Source organism: Oryctolagus cuniculus, chromosome 2 (assembly GCF_964237555.1).
Source record: "Oryctolagus cuniculus chromosome 2, mOryCun1.1, whole genome shotgun sequence".
In the NCBI taxonomy this organism is placed as follows: Eukaryota; Metazoa; Chordata; class Mammalia; order Lagomorpha; family Leporidae; genus Oryctolagus; species Oryctolagus cuniculus.
The window spans coordinates 160,095,524-160,107,617 of record NC_091433.1 but is presented as its reverse complement, the minus strand read 5'-3'; the positions used below and the strand labels follow the sequence as shown (position 1 = coordinate 160,107,617).

The 12,094-nt window shown below is 45.9% G+C and overlaps 1 protein-coding gene across 1 annotated transcript in view; it reads left to right on the top strand.

Moving 5' to 3' along the window:
• MTA3 (metastasis associated 1 family member 3) overlaps positions 1–12,094 on the top strand; it is a 218,359-nt gene that overhangs the window by 689 nt on the left and 205,576 nt on the right. The gene's annotated exons all lie outside the window — the stretch shown is intronic.

Here is a 12,094-nt window from a genome sequence, read left to right as displayed (position 1 = left end):
GGAAAAGGTCTTGAGTTGGCAGAGAAAGAGCAAAGCCTTCCAAGATGCGGGCTCTCAGATGTGCGGGATTAAATCTGTAAAGAAAGCTAATTCATCGGCCCAGCCGGAACGGGCAGTCTCAGCTGCGGTAGATTTCATCCTGCAAGCCGTGGGATCCCTGAGGGCTCTGATGCCAGAAATACCAAGGTGAAAGCTTGGTTCCAGCTACATGGGGTAAGGCCTTTGCAGCCACCCAGAAGTCTATAAAGGTGAGGAAGGGTCCCTTCTGAGACAAAACTGACACCCAGCACTGATTGGATCTTGGAAGCAGACTTGTGGTAAGGTGTGAGCAGGGAGAGGAGTTTGCAGGTGTGAGCCAGGCGTGTGGAGCCTGCTTCACACCAGCAGAAGCCAATTCATCCAGAAGTTGTTACAGATCTTTGAGAAGCTTCACTGGCAACAGCAGACAGACAACTATTGTGTTGGTTATTTGCTCAAACGGTACTAAATTTATTTCCTGTGTTCTCTATCCAAAATCTCTTTACAGTCTGTTGATGGAACTGGTTGTAGAAATGTCTCATTTTAATTAAATTTGAGCTTAGAAAACAAATTAATTTGATGACAATGCAATTTCTGCCTGCCGAGTTTATTTTCATAAATTTCTTAGAAAGATGGGTTTAAATCCTCTCATCTGTTTCAAACATAATATTCTTATTTGACTTTAATGTCAACCACTGCTATTGCAGCAGTACCCAAATCATAATCCTAACCAAGGAACACGGAAAGATGCTGAAATGATTGGCTTGCTGCGATGTAATCTGGTTTAAAAAGCAGTCTTAAAAGCAAGCCTATTCCTTTGTACTTTGAAAAAGAAGACTATGTTAAGAATTATTACATCCATATTCCCTTCTGGATTCAAGATGGTATTCAGAATGCATTAAAATTTGTAGATCTCAGGCAGAATTTTAGAGTTTGAAAGAACCTCAGGGTTTTCTATTATCAGTTCATCAGCATCTTAGGGAGGAGCAACAAAGCTCAGAGAAATGGCTGTAACTTGCTCAGGGTTCCCCAGCAGTAGTGGAAGCATGGCAGGGACAAGGCTAGAACAAGGTTTTGTGGGTGCTTTTTTTTTTCTGGTATATTTTGTTGTTTTGTTTTGTTTTTTGAGAGGCAGAGAAAACAAGCTCCTGTCTGCTAATTCAACTCCTCAAATGCCAGAAATTACCAGGTCTGGGCCAGGCTGAAACTGAGAGCCAAGAACTCCATCCAGGTCTTCTCTGTGGGTAGCAGGAACCTAACTACTTGACCCATGACCTGCTGCCTCCAAGGGTGCACATTAGCAGGGAGCTAAAATCTGAGGCTGTGCCTGGGCTTGAACCCAGGTGTTCCAATATGGAATATGGGTCCCAACCAAAGCGTTAACCAATAGGCCTGTCCTGGACCAAGGCTTGCTAGTTCCAAACTCTGTTTGCTCCATCTCCAGTGTCTGGATTGCTGTCACAGTTTTCTATGCCATTTCTCTCTGCTCCAGTTTCTTCCTACCTCTGTATTTCCTTTATAAATGCTACCAGCCAGCTCTTCCATGCGTTTTCATCAAGGTTGAAAAACCTAAAAGGACAATGTAATCTGCAGCATTACAAATTTTCTAAATCAAGCCCAGATTGGCTATTTTTCCTCCCTGGATTTGAATCCTTCTCTGCTGAGTGACCTAAAACAAGTGCCTTAACCTCTTTGAGCCTCAGTCTTCTCATCCAGAGAGAAGATAATGATGCCCACACCTTGGGGGTGATGTGTGGATGGAGTGAGGTGCTGTGTGGATGATGAGCTCAGCTGGACCCTGGAAAACTCTCACCTCCTGCCTGCTTCCAGTAGCCCACACTGGCTGCGCCAAATAAATACAAATTGGAATTATTCATCTGAAAATGGGACTAACTGCAAATAAGTCATCTGAAACATGAAAAATTCAGCGAAAGATTGTGACCTTTATACTGCTATTTTTGGTTGAACTTGAAATCCTCCATTGCTTTGCACTGTGTGACCGATGTAATTGTGGACTCTTCCTCCCAAAGCATCTGAGATTGAAATACCCTGTGGGCACGCCTGTTCCAGGAAGCTCACTGAAGAACTCTCTCTGCTGTGAAAACTCCTTTGTCTGCTGATAATTCGTGTTTCCAAGTGTTTGTGTTTCCACCAGCCTCTGTAGAATCAGTGGATGCTTTAAAATGTCACCTTGGAGGAAGGGGTGGGCAGGTGTTTAGCCAGCAGTTAACATGCCTGTGTCCCTTACCTAGTACCCATGTTTGATGCCTGATTCTGGCTCCTGACTCCAGCTTCCTGCTGGTACACACCCTAGAAGACAGCAGTAATGGTTCAAGTGGTTGGGTTCCTGCCACATGTTGTATATACCTGGATTGAATTCCTGGGTCTCAGCTTTGGCCCAGCCCACTCCTAGCCATTGAGGGTATTTGGATGGGGAAACAGCAGATGGGAGCATGCTCTCTTCCTTTCTCTCTCTCCTCTCTCTCTGCCTCTCAAATTTTTTAAGTAAAAAGTCAGCATTTATAATGGAACCATAGCCCTCCAACCTCTCTAACTGTATATAAATAAAAGACTAATGACAGCCTGCTATGCACTATTGCCCCTGTAGAAGATAAAGATGTACCAGGGCCGTGGGGCAGTAGGTTAATCCTCCACCTGTGGCACCGACATCCCATATGGGCACCGGTCTAGTCCCGGCTGCTCCTCTTCCAATCCAGTTCTCTGCTGTGACCTGGGAACGCAGAAGATGGCCCAAGTTATTGGGCCCCTGCACCTACATGGGAGGCCAGGAAGAAGCTCCTGGCTCCTGGCTTTGGATCAGCGCAGCTCCAGGCATTGCGGCCATCTGAGGAGTGAACCAATGGAAGGAAGGCCTTTCTCTCTATCTCTCCCTCTCACCGTCTGTAACTCTACCTCTCAAATAAATAAATAAAATCTTTAAAAGAAGAAGAAGATAAAGATGTACCTTTGAACAGGACTGTGAGATGATCCCGAAGTCTAGAGAGCAATCTCATTTAAACTAAAATGTGAAGGCAGGTGACAGGCACAGTGGATAAGCTGCCCCTTGGATGCCTGCATCCTCTAATAGAGTGCCTGGCTTTGAGTCTTGCTCCACTTCCAATTCCAGCTTCTTGCTAATGCAAATCCTGAGAAGCCACAGATCAAGTATTTGGGTCCCTGCCACTGACATGGGAGACCCTGAGTTCTGCGCTCCTGTTTTCAGCCTGACAAAGGATCAGCTGTTGCAGGTATTTAGGGGAATGAAACAACAGATGGAAGATCTCTCTCTCTCTCTCTCTCTCTCTCTCTCTCTCTCTCTCTGTGTGTGTGTGTGTCTGCCTTTCAAATGATAAATTTTGAATTGAAAAGAACTCTAATATGGGGAGGTATTAGTCAAAGAGTTAATTTCAGTTATGCAAAATGGGTAAGCCCTAGACATTGATAGTTTACCATAGTGCCTATAGTTAACAATACTGTACTGTACACTTAAAATTTCGCTAAGGGAACAGAGCTTTTTTTTTTTTTTTTTTTTTTTTTTTTTTTTTTTTTAAAGGAGATCTTATGTTAATTGTTCTTGAATAAGGAAGGCGTAGGAGGGCAGCTATTGTGGTGCAGCAGGTTAAGTCACTGCTTGGGATACTCACATCCTGTTTGAGTTCTGGTTTGAGTCCCAGCTACTCCACTTAGGTTCAAGCTCCCTACTGATGTGCCTTGGAAGTAGTGGGTAATGGCTGAAGTATTTGAGTTCTTGCCACCCACAGGGGAGTTCCAGATGGAGTTCCTGGCTCCTGGCTTCAGCCTGGCCTAGTCCTGGCTATTGTTCCCAGTGAAAGATCTCTGTTACTCCGCCTTTCAAATAAATTAATTAATCTTTATTTTTTTTGTTAAGATTAATTTATTTGAAAGGCAGAGTGACAGAGAGGCAGAGGCTGAGAGATTTGCTGATTCACTCCATAAATGGCCGAAACGGCTGGAGCTGAGCCCATTGGGAGCCAGGAGCTTCTTCCAGGTCTCCCACATGGGTGAAGGGGCTCAAGTACTTGAACCATTTTTCTACCACTTTCCCAGGCACATTAGGGAACTGAATCAGAAGTGGAACAGCCAGGACTTAAACAGGTGCCCATATGGGATGCCAGCGCTGCAGCCTAACCTGCCACAGCACAGTGCTGGCCCCAATAAATTAATCTTGAAAAACAAAACAAAACACAACTTTTGGAGGTAAAGTAACTGTGGCATACATGTGGTGATGGTTTAATGGGTATACACTTATCTCAAAACCCATAAAATCATACATTAAATATAAGCAGCTTCTTATATCAGCCATAGTTCAACAAAGTCTTTTTTTTTTTTTTTTTTTTTTTAAGCATGCATTTGGTGCAGCAGTTAAGACCCTGCTTGGAACAATGCATCTATATTGGAGTCCCTGGGTTCAAGTCCTGGCTCCACTTTCCATTCCAGCTTCCTGCTAATGTGGAACCTGGGAGGTGGGCCCTTGCCTCCTATGTGGGAGACTCAGATTGAGTTTGGCTCCTGGCTTTGACCTGGCCCAGCCATAGCTGTTGCAGAATTTGCAGAGTGAACCAGTAGATGGGAGATATCTATCTGGCTAGCTAGCTAGCTCCCCCGCCTTTCAAAAATCTAAGTAAATAACTACAAAAAAATTTTAGATTTATTTATTATTTTAAAGGAAGAGTTGGAGAGACAGAAACAGATCTTCTATCCTGATCCACTCCCCAAATGGCAACAACAGCCAGCACTGGGCCAAGCTAAAGTCAAAAGCCTGGAACTCCATCCAGATCTCCCACGTGGGTGGCAGGAGCCCAAGAACTTGGACTATTTTCTGCTGCCTTCCCAGGGACATGGGAAGGGTGCTAGATCAGAAGTAGAGCAGCTGGGACTCAACCCAGCACTTGTAAGGGATGCCGACGTCCCAGGCAATGGCTTACCCTGCTGTGCCACAACACTGGCCCCAATTACAAATATTTTTTAAAAATTTAAAGATACCCAAAATAGCTCTCCAGTATCCAAGCTGAGCAGGAAATATGTGTGGGGAAGTTGAAAAAACTTTTTTCCTCCACCCTTCTAGGTTCTTTGCCTAGGATCCTGCAAATCAGGCTGAGAAAAGATGATTAAAAAGAGAAAAAACAGAGTTTAACAACTCACACTTCACACAGGCAAGAAAGTGATGATTAGAACTGTGGCTTATATAGCATCTTGATTAAAAAAAAATACATTTCTAGAGAAACAAGACAGAGGAAAATGTGTCCAGGCTTTTAGGGGTGGCAAACTATGGCAAGAAAAATACAAGGGGAGAGGAATGGAAGGAGGGCTTCTTTCGGCAAGGTGGCTATGTGGGTTCCTCTGTGCCATCTCTGGGCTGCTACCCAGACTGTCTCCAGTGGTTAAAAATCTTAGATCCTTCCTGGTAGAGAGGGAGAGCCCAGAGATTTTCTTTGTGTGTACTTCTCTTTTGTCTTCAGCTCAAGATAATCTTAGGGGTGGTGTATTCTGATCCTCTACATATGGCACAGTGGCCATTATCACATTCCCAGCCAAGACATTGCTACTGTGATGGGCTCATCAGATCAACTGCTCTCAGAAGCACCCCAGCACATGAACCACATTCTTGAAGGTGAGAAGCCACCAGAGAGATGTGTCACCATCATCTCACACCGATGTCCTTGCTGCTTTCTCCTCTCCGGGACATGTTATGCTCTGTGCAAGTTAAAGGAAAACAGTTTCTTAAATTTCCAGCTCTTATAGGGTCACTGTATAATCAGACGGCAGGAACGTGTTGGTGCCCCTCTTTAGTGTCACCCAGGCCTCCCTCCAGTCCTGCTGCTGTGATAGATTGGCATTGCCCTTCTCCCCTCCACCACTTCCTGCCTCTTGATGCATACATTGACAGCCCTTCCTCTTGGTCACCGTGTGCTCAGCTTTCCATAAACACATTAATACCCTCATTATACAGATGAGGAAATGCTTCAAGAGGTTGGATGACTTGCCCAGGCTCTCCGGCTGGCTAGGAAGTGCTAGATTCAGCACTGAAAGCCAAGGAGCAGGCAGGCTTTCTTGCCTCACCAGCGTTCCTCTCTACCCAGCATCAAACACCCCTGAGAAGGGAGAAACAAGTGAGGTGATACCAGAAGAAGCAAGCAGACTAATCTTCAGTGTAGCTATTATGCAAGATAACTCATCTTCAAAAACTCACTTTTGGGGTAAGCAGTTTAAGTCACTGCTTGGGAAGCCTGTATCCCATATCAAAGTTCCCATATCCTCTGCTTCCTGTCCAGCTTCCTGCCAGTGTATCCTTGAAGCCTCAAGTATTTGAACTCCTGCCACCCACTTCAGAGATCCAAACAGTTTCAGGCTCCTGGGTTTGGCTTGGCTCAACCCTGGATATTGCAGCCATTTGCATAGTGAACCAGCACTACTTCTCCCCTCTCCTCTCTCCCCCCTCCCCCCTCCTCCTTCCTCCTCCTCTCCCCCTCTCCCTCCCTTCTTTTCAAATAAAATACAAATTTTTCAAAAGATCTGAAATGGAGCAGCTGGGACATGAACCAGAGCCCGTATAGGATGCCAGCATTGCAGGTGGTGGCTTTACTCACTATGCCACAACACCAGTCCCAGTAAGAAATTTTTTAAAAAACTTGCTTTTATATCTTGAAATATTTTGGGATGCAGTTATGTAATGTCTAATTTTTGCTTCAAAAGAATCAAGGACAGGGCTGTGGCGCAGTGGGTTAACGCCCTGGCCTGAAGTGCCAGCATCCCATTTGGACGCCGGTTTGAGACCCGGCTGCTCTGCTTCCTGTCCAGCTCTCTGCTATGGCTCAGAAAAGCAGTAGAAGATGGCCCAAGTCTTTGGGCCCCTGCACCCACGTGGGAGACCCAGAAGAAGCTCCTGGCTTCGGATCGGTGTGGCTCCGGCCATTGAGGCTATCTGGGGAGTGAACCATCGGATGGAAGACCTCCCTCTCTCCTTCCCTCTCTCTCTCTCTGCCTCTCCTCTCTCTGTGTAACTCTGACTTTCAAATAAATAAATCTTTAAAAAAAAGAAAAGGAATAATTAAGGACAGAGACAAGTGGGTAGATGTACGCATGAGACAAGGGCCACAAGTTGATACTTGTTGAAGCTTGGGGATAGGGGCTCATTGTGTTAATCTGTCTACTTTTGTATATGTTTAAGATTGTAAAAAATTAAAAGTAAAAATTTTAATCAGCTAATTTTTGAATGGTGAAAATTACTCTTTCAGCTGGACCTGAATGCACTTGGTACCATGTTGTGGAAAAGTGGGTTAAGCTACTTCCTGCAATGCTGGCATCCCATATGAGCTCTGGTTCCAGTCCCAGCTGCTCTAATTCTGATCCATCTGCCTGGGAAAGCAGCAGAGGATGGCCCAAGTGCTTGAGCCCCTGCACCTACATGGGAGACCCAGATAAAGCTTCTGGCTTTGGCCTGCTCCAGCCTAAACAATTCTTTAAAAAAAAATCATCCCCCCCATTTCCCCAGAGTTTAAGAAAGCTCAGTACATATGTAACTGTGACTGGTAAAACCTTAAATACACACACCTAGTGATGCAGCAAGTTTAATTCTAAGAATTTATCCTATAGATATATTCATATGTTTCATAAAGGTGAACATTTAAGGATTATTGCACTGTTTTTGACAATAAGTCTATTTAAACACACACACACACCCCTAAATATCTGTAGTTAGAACATTGGCTTAATTTCAAGTTCCAAACGCCCTGCCTCCAATCCAGCTTCCTGTTAATGGGCCTGGAAAAACATCAGATAATGGCACAAGTACTTAGGCCCTGCTGCCCAATGTGGGAAACCAGGATGAAGTTCCTGGCTTCAGGATGGCTTAGCTCTGGCCATTGTGGCCATTTGGGGGATGAACCAGAGGATGGAAGATCTCTCTCTCTCCTTCTCTCTCTCTCCACCTCTCAATTTCTCTCCTCTTCCTTTCTCTATATCCCCTCACCCCCTCCCTCCATTTCTCTCTCTCTCTCTGCCTTTTTTTTTTTAAGACTTTTTATATTTATTTTGAGAGGCAGCATGACAGAGAGAGGTCTTCCATCTGCTGGCTCACTCCCCAAATGGATGCAACAGCCAGGGCTAGGCCAGGCTGACACCAGGAGCTTCTTCCAGGTCTCCTGTGTGGGTGCAGGGTCCCAAGGACTTAGGCCATGCTCTGCTGCTTTCCCAGATGCCTTAGCAGAGAGCTAGATCAGAAGTGGGGCAACCAGAACTCCCAACTGGCACCCATATGGGATTCCAGCATTGTAGGCTGTCGCTCCCCCATTCACGGAGGAACGACACAGGACCCTGCGCTGTTCTTTTGTCTGCTCGGCCCTTCCCGGGTTTGCTGCTGGTCCTTCCCGGGTTGGCTGCCGGCCCCTCCACCTCCGTGGAGGGGCGGCAAGGGGCGGCACACCACCGGCCGGCTCTCTCGGGGGCTGCTCAGATGTTCCTCAGGTGTTCCCTCAGATGTTCCTGGTGCATGTTGTTTCTCTCCTCCTTTATAGTCCTCTTCCACCAATCCCAACTCTGCTGCCCACACGCCGAGTACGCTGCTCTCCTCCAATCAGGAGCAGGATCAGCTCCTGCAGCTTATCAGTCAAATTGGCGAGAGGCAGCTGCGTAGAAGTTTACTCCTCCCCAGCGCCATATTGTGGGAGAGCAGATGCATAGAATAAGTCTTAATTCCAGTAACATAGTCTAGTCTCAGTTGCTCCCCACAGCAGGCAGCAGTTTAACCCATTATGCCACAGCACCGGCCCTGTCAACATTGCCCTTCAAAGAAAGAAATCTTAAACAAAAGAATACAAAGATCACTTCTAAGCCATATTGCTAAAGCTGTGGTCTAAATTATCCCCTCTTTATATTTAATAGATATATGTAGGATAAATAGCTGGAAAGATAACAAATTAGTTATGGATGGTTGTTTCTTGGTCAAGGGACTGGGAAAGTAGGTTAGAACAGATATGAGACCTAGTTGTAATTGGTTACTATAAACCTTTTGTCTTTAACTGTGTCTGCAGATTATGCTTTCAATTTTTTAAAAAAGATGTATTTAATTGAAAGGCAGAATGACAGAAAAGGAGAGATACAGAGAGAAAGAGATCTTCTATCCATTGGTTCACTCCCCACATGGCCACAACAGCTAGTGCTGATCCAGGCCAAAACCAGGAATCTGGAACTCCATCCAGGTCTCCTTATATGGGTGGTAGGAGTTCAAGGACTTGGGCCATCTTCTGCTGCCTTCTTAGATGTATTAATAGGGAGCTGGATTGGAAGTTAGAATTTGAACTGGCTCTCGTGGGTCGCTGACATCATAGGCAGCGGCTTAACCTGCTGCGTCACAATGCCAGACAAATGCTTCTAATTTTTGATTACCTCTTCGTCCTCAGGCCCACTCTTGCTGTGTCCCACATGGCCCTGCTCATCTGGGGTCTGAGTACCTGCTATTCCCTCAGCCTGGATTTTACCAGAACCTGTGTGGCCAACTCTCAGTCAAGCCTCAATTCAAATGTCACTGCCTCCGAAAGGCTGTCTCCAACCACCCATTCTAGCGTGTCAACCTATTTGATTTTTACTTTTTGATTTTAGAGCTTATCTACTGGTTCACGCTCCTCAAATGCTCACAATGGCTGAGGCTGGGCCAGGAACCAGGAACTCATTCCTGGTTTACCACATGGGTGGCAGGAACCCGAGCACTTGAGCCTCACAGGTGCCTTCCAGGTTCTGCATCAGCAAGAAACTGGAATCAAGAGCAGAGCCAAGTATCAAACCCAGGCACTCCAATACAGGTGAGGGTATTGTTGGGCACCAAAAAATATGTTGTGCCCCAGATTGTTAGATCCCCGCAGAGACCCCCAGAGAGTCGATCACACCGAACTGCAAGAGCAAGGTTTATTCGGGAGTACAAGCCGCAACAGGGACCCCATCCAACCAGCCGGCACAGCGGAGGAAGGAGTGAGGCCCCAGTCTTTGTTTGGGAGAGTTTTTAAAGGAAAAAAGGGCTACATCAGCAGGAAAAGAGTTACATACAGCATGGAAGCTTTGGGTACGGGGAGTTACAGCGGGGGCTTACAGCACGGAAGCTTTGGACACAGGGAGTTACTTTGTTCAGCAGTCTCTACTGTGCTGTCCTTGGTCTACGGAGCTAGCTGTCCCTGGTAAGCTTTGATATCTCTGGAATGCCTGAATGCCTGCTTTTACAAGGACCGGGTCTGCTATGGGAAACGGAGGCTGCTTTTTTTATTGTTTAAAAATGGAGTCACTTTGGTTCTTCAGTATGTAGGGTTTTTTTTAAATATTAAATGAGATTTTTTAAAAAAGATTTATTTACTGGGGCTGGCTTTGGCATAGCAGGTAAAGCTGCCACCTGCAGTGCTGACATCGTAAATGGGCATCAGTTCATGTCCCAGCTGCTCCGTTTCCGATCCAGCTCTTTGCTACGGCCTAGGAGAGCAGTAGGAGATGGCCCAAGTGGGCCCCTGCCCCCAGGTGGGAGACCCAGAAGCTCCTAGCTTCTGGCTTCGGATCGGCTCAGTTCTGGCACTTATGGCCATTTGGGGAATGAACCAAAAAATGGAAGACTGACTCTGCCTCTGCCTCTCTGTAATTCTGCCTTTCAAATAAATAAATAAAATTTTTAAAGGTTTATTTATTTATTTGAAAGGCAGAGTTAGAGAGAAAGAGATCTTCTATTATATTAGCTGGTTCATTCCCCCAGATAGCCGCAACTGGGGCTGGGCCAAAAAGAAGCCATGAGCTAGGAACTTCTTCTGAGTCTCCCACATAGGTGCAGGGGCACAAGTACTTGGGCCATTTTCTGCTGCTTTCCTGGGTACATTAGCAGGGAGCTGGATCAGAAGTAGAACAGCTGGGACATTAACCAGCACGCATGTGGGATGCCAGAGCCAGCGGCTTTACCCACTATACCATAGCACTGGCTGCAAGATTTTTAAAAATTATTTTTATTTTCACTTTATTTGAAAGAGACATAGATCTTCCATCTGCTGGTTTACTCTCCAAATGTCCACAATAGCTAAGACTGGGCCAGGCCAAAACCCGGAGTCTAGAACTCAGTCCAGGTCTTCTGTGAGGGTGTCAGAGACCCAAGTCCTTGAGCCATTACCTGCTACCTCCCATAGTGTTCATTAGCAGGACGCTGTAATCAAAAAGTGAGCTGGGACTTGAACCAGCCACTCTGATATGAAATACCAGTGTTCCAACTATTATCTTAATTGGTATACCAAGTGCCTGCCCCAGACCCAGGTATCTCAACCACCATCTTACCCAGTAGTCCAAATACCCCCAAAACTATTTTTATTACTGTATTTATATTAAAAATTAATAAACTACTCCAGACCTATAGAATGTCCAACACCAAGAGTGAACCCTAATGTGAACTGTGAACTATGGACTCTAATTGTGACTTATCACTGTAGGTTCAGCAGCTGTGACACATGTACCTCTCTGGTGTGGGCTGTTAATTATGGGGTAGGCTACGCATCTGGGGCAAGGGCAAGTGATACATGGGACATCTCTGTACCTTCCTCAGTTTTGCTACAAACACAAAAGTACTCTAAAAGGAGACAGTGCTGTGATGTTTGAGACCTGGCTGCTCTGCTTCCCATCCAGCTCTCTGTCATGGCCTGGGAAAGCAGTGGAGAGGCAGAGGCGGGGGTAGGGAGGCCTTCCATCCACTGGTTCACTCACCAGATGGCTGCAATGGCTGGGGCTGGACTGATCTGAAGCCAGGAACCAAGAGCTTCTTCTGAGTCTCCCATGTGGATGCAGGGGCCCAAGCACTTGGGCCATCTTCCACTGTTTTCCCAGCAGGGAGCTAGATCAGAAGTGGAACAGCTGGGACTCGAACTGGTACCCACATGGGATGCCAGCACTGCAGGTGGTGGCTTTACCCACTATGCCACAGCACCAGTCCCAATAAAGAAATCTTAAAAAAAAAACCTCTAAAAAACTAACATCTACTTTTTTAAAAAATCCTCTGCTCATTCCTCTGTAACTTGCTTACTTGCTTATCATCTCTCTCCCCACC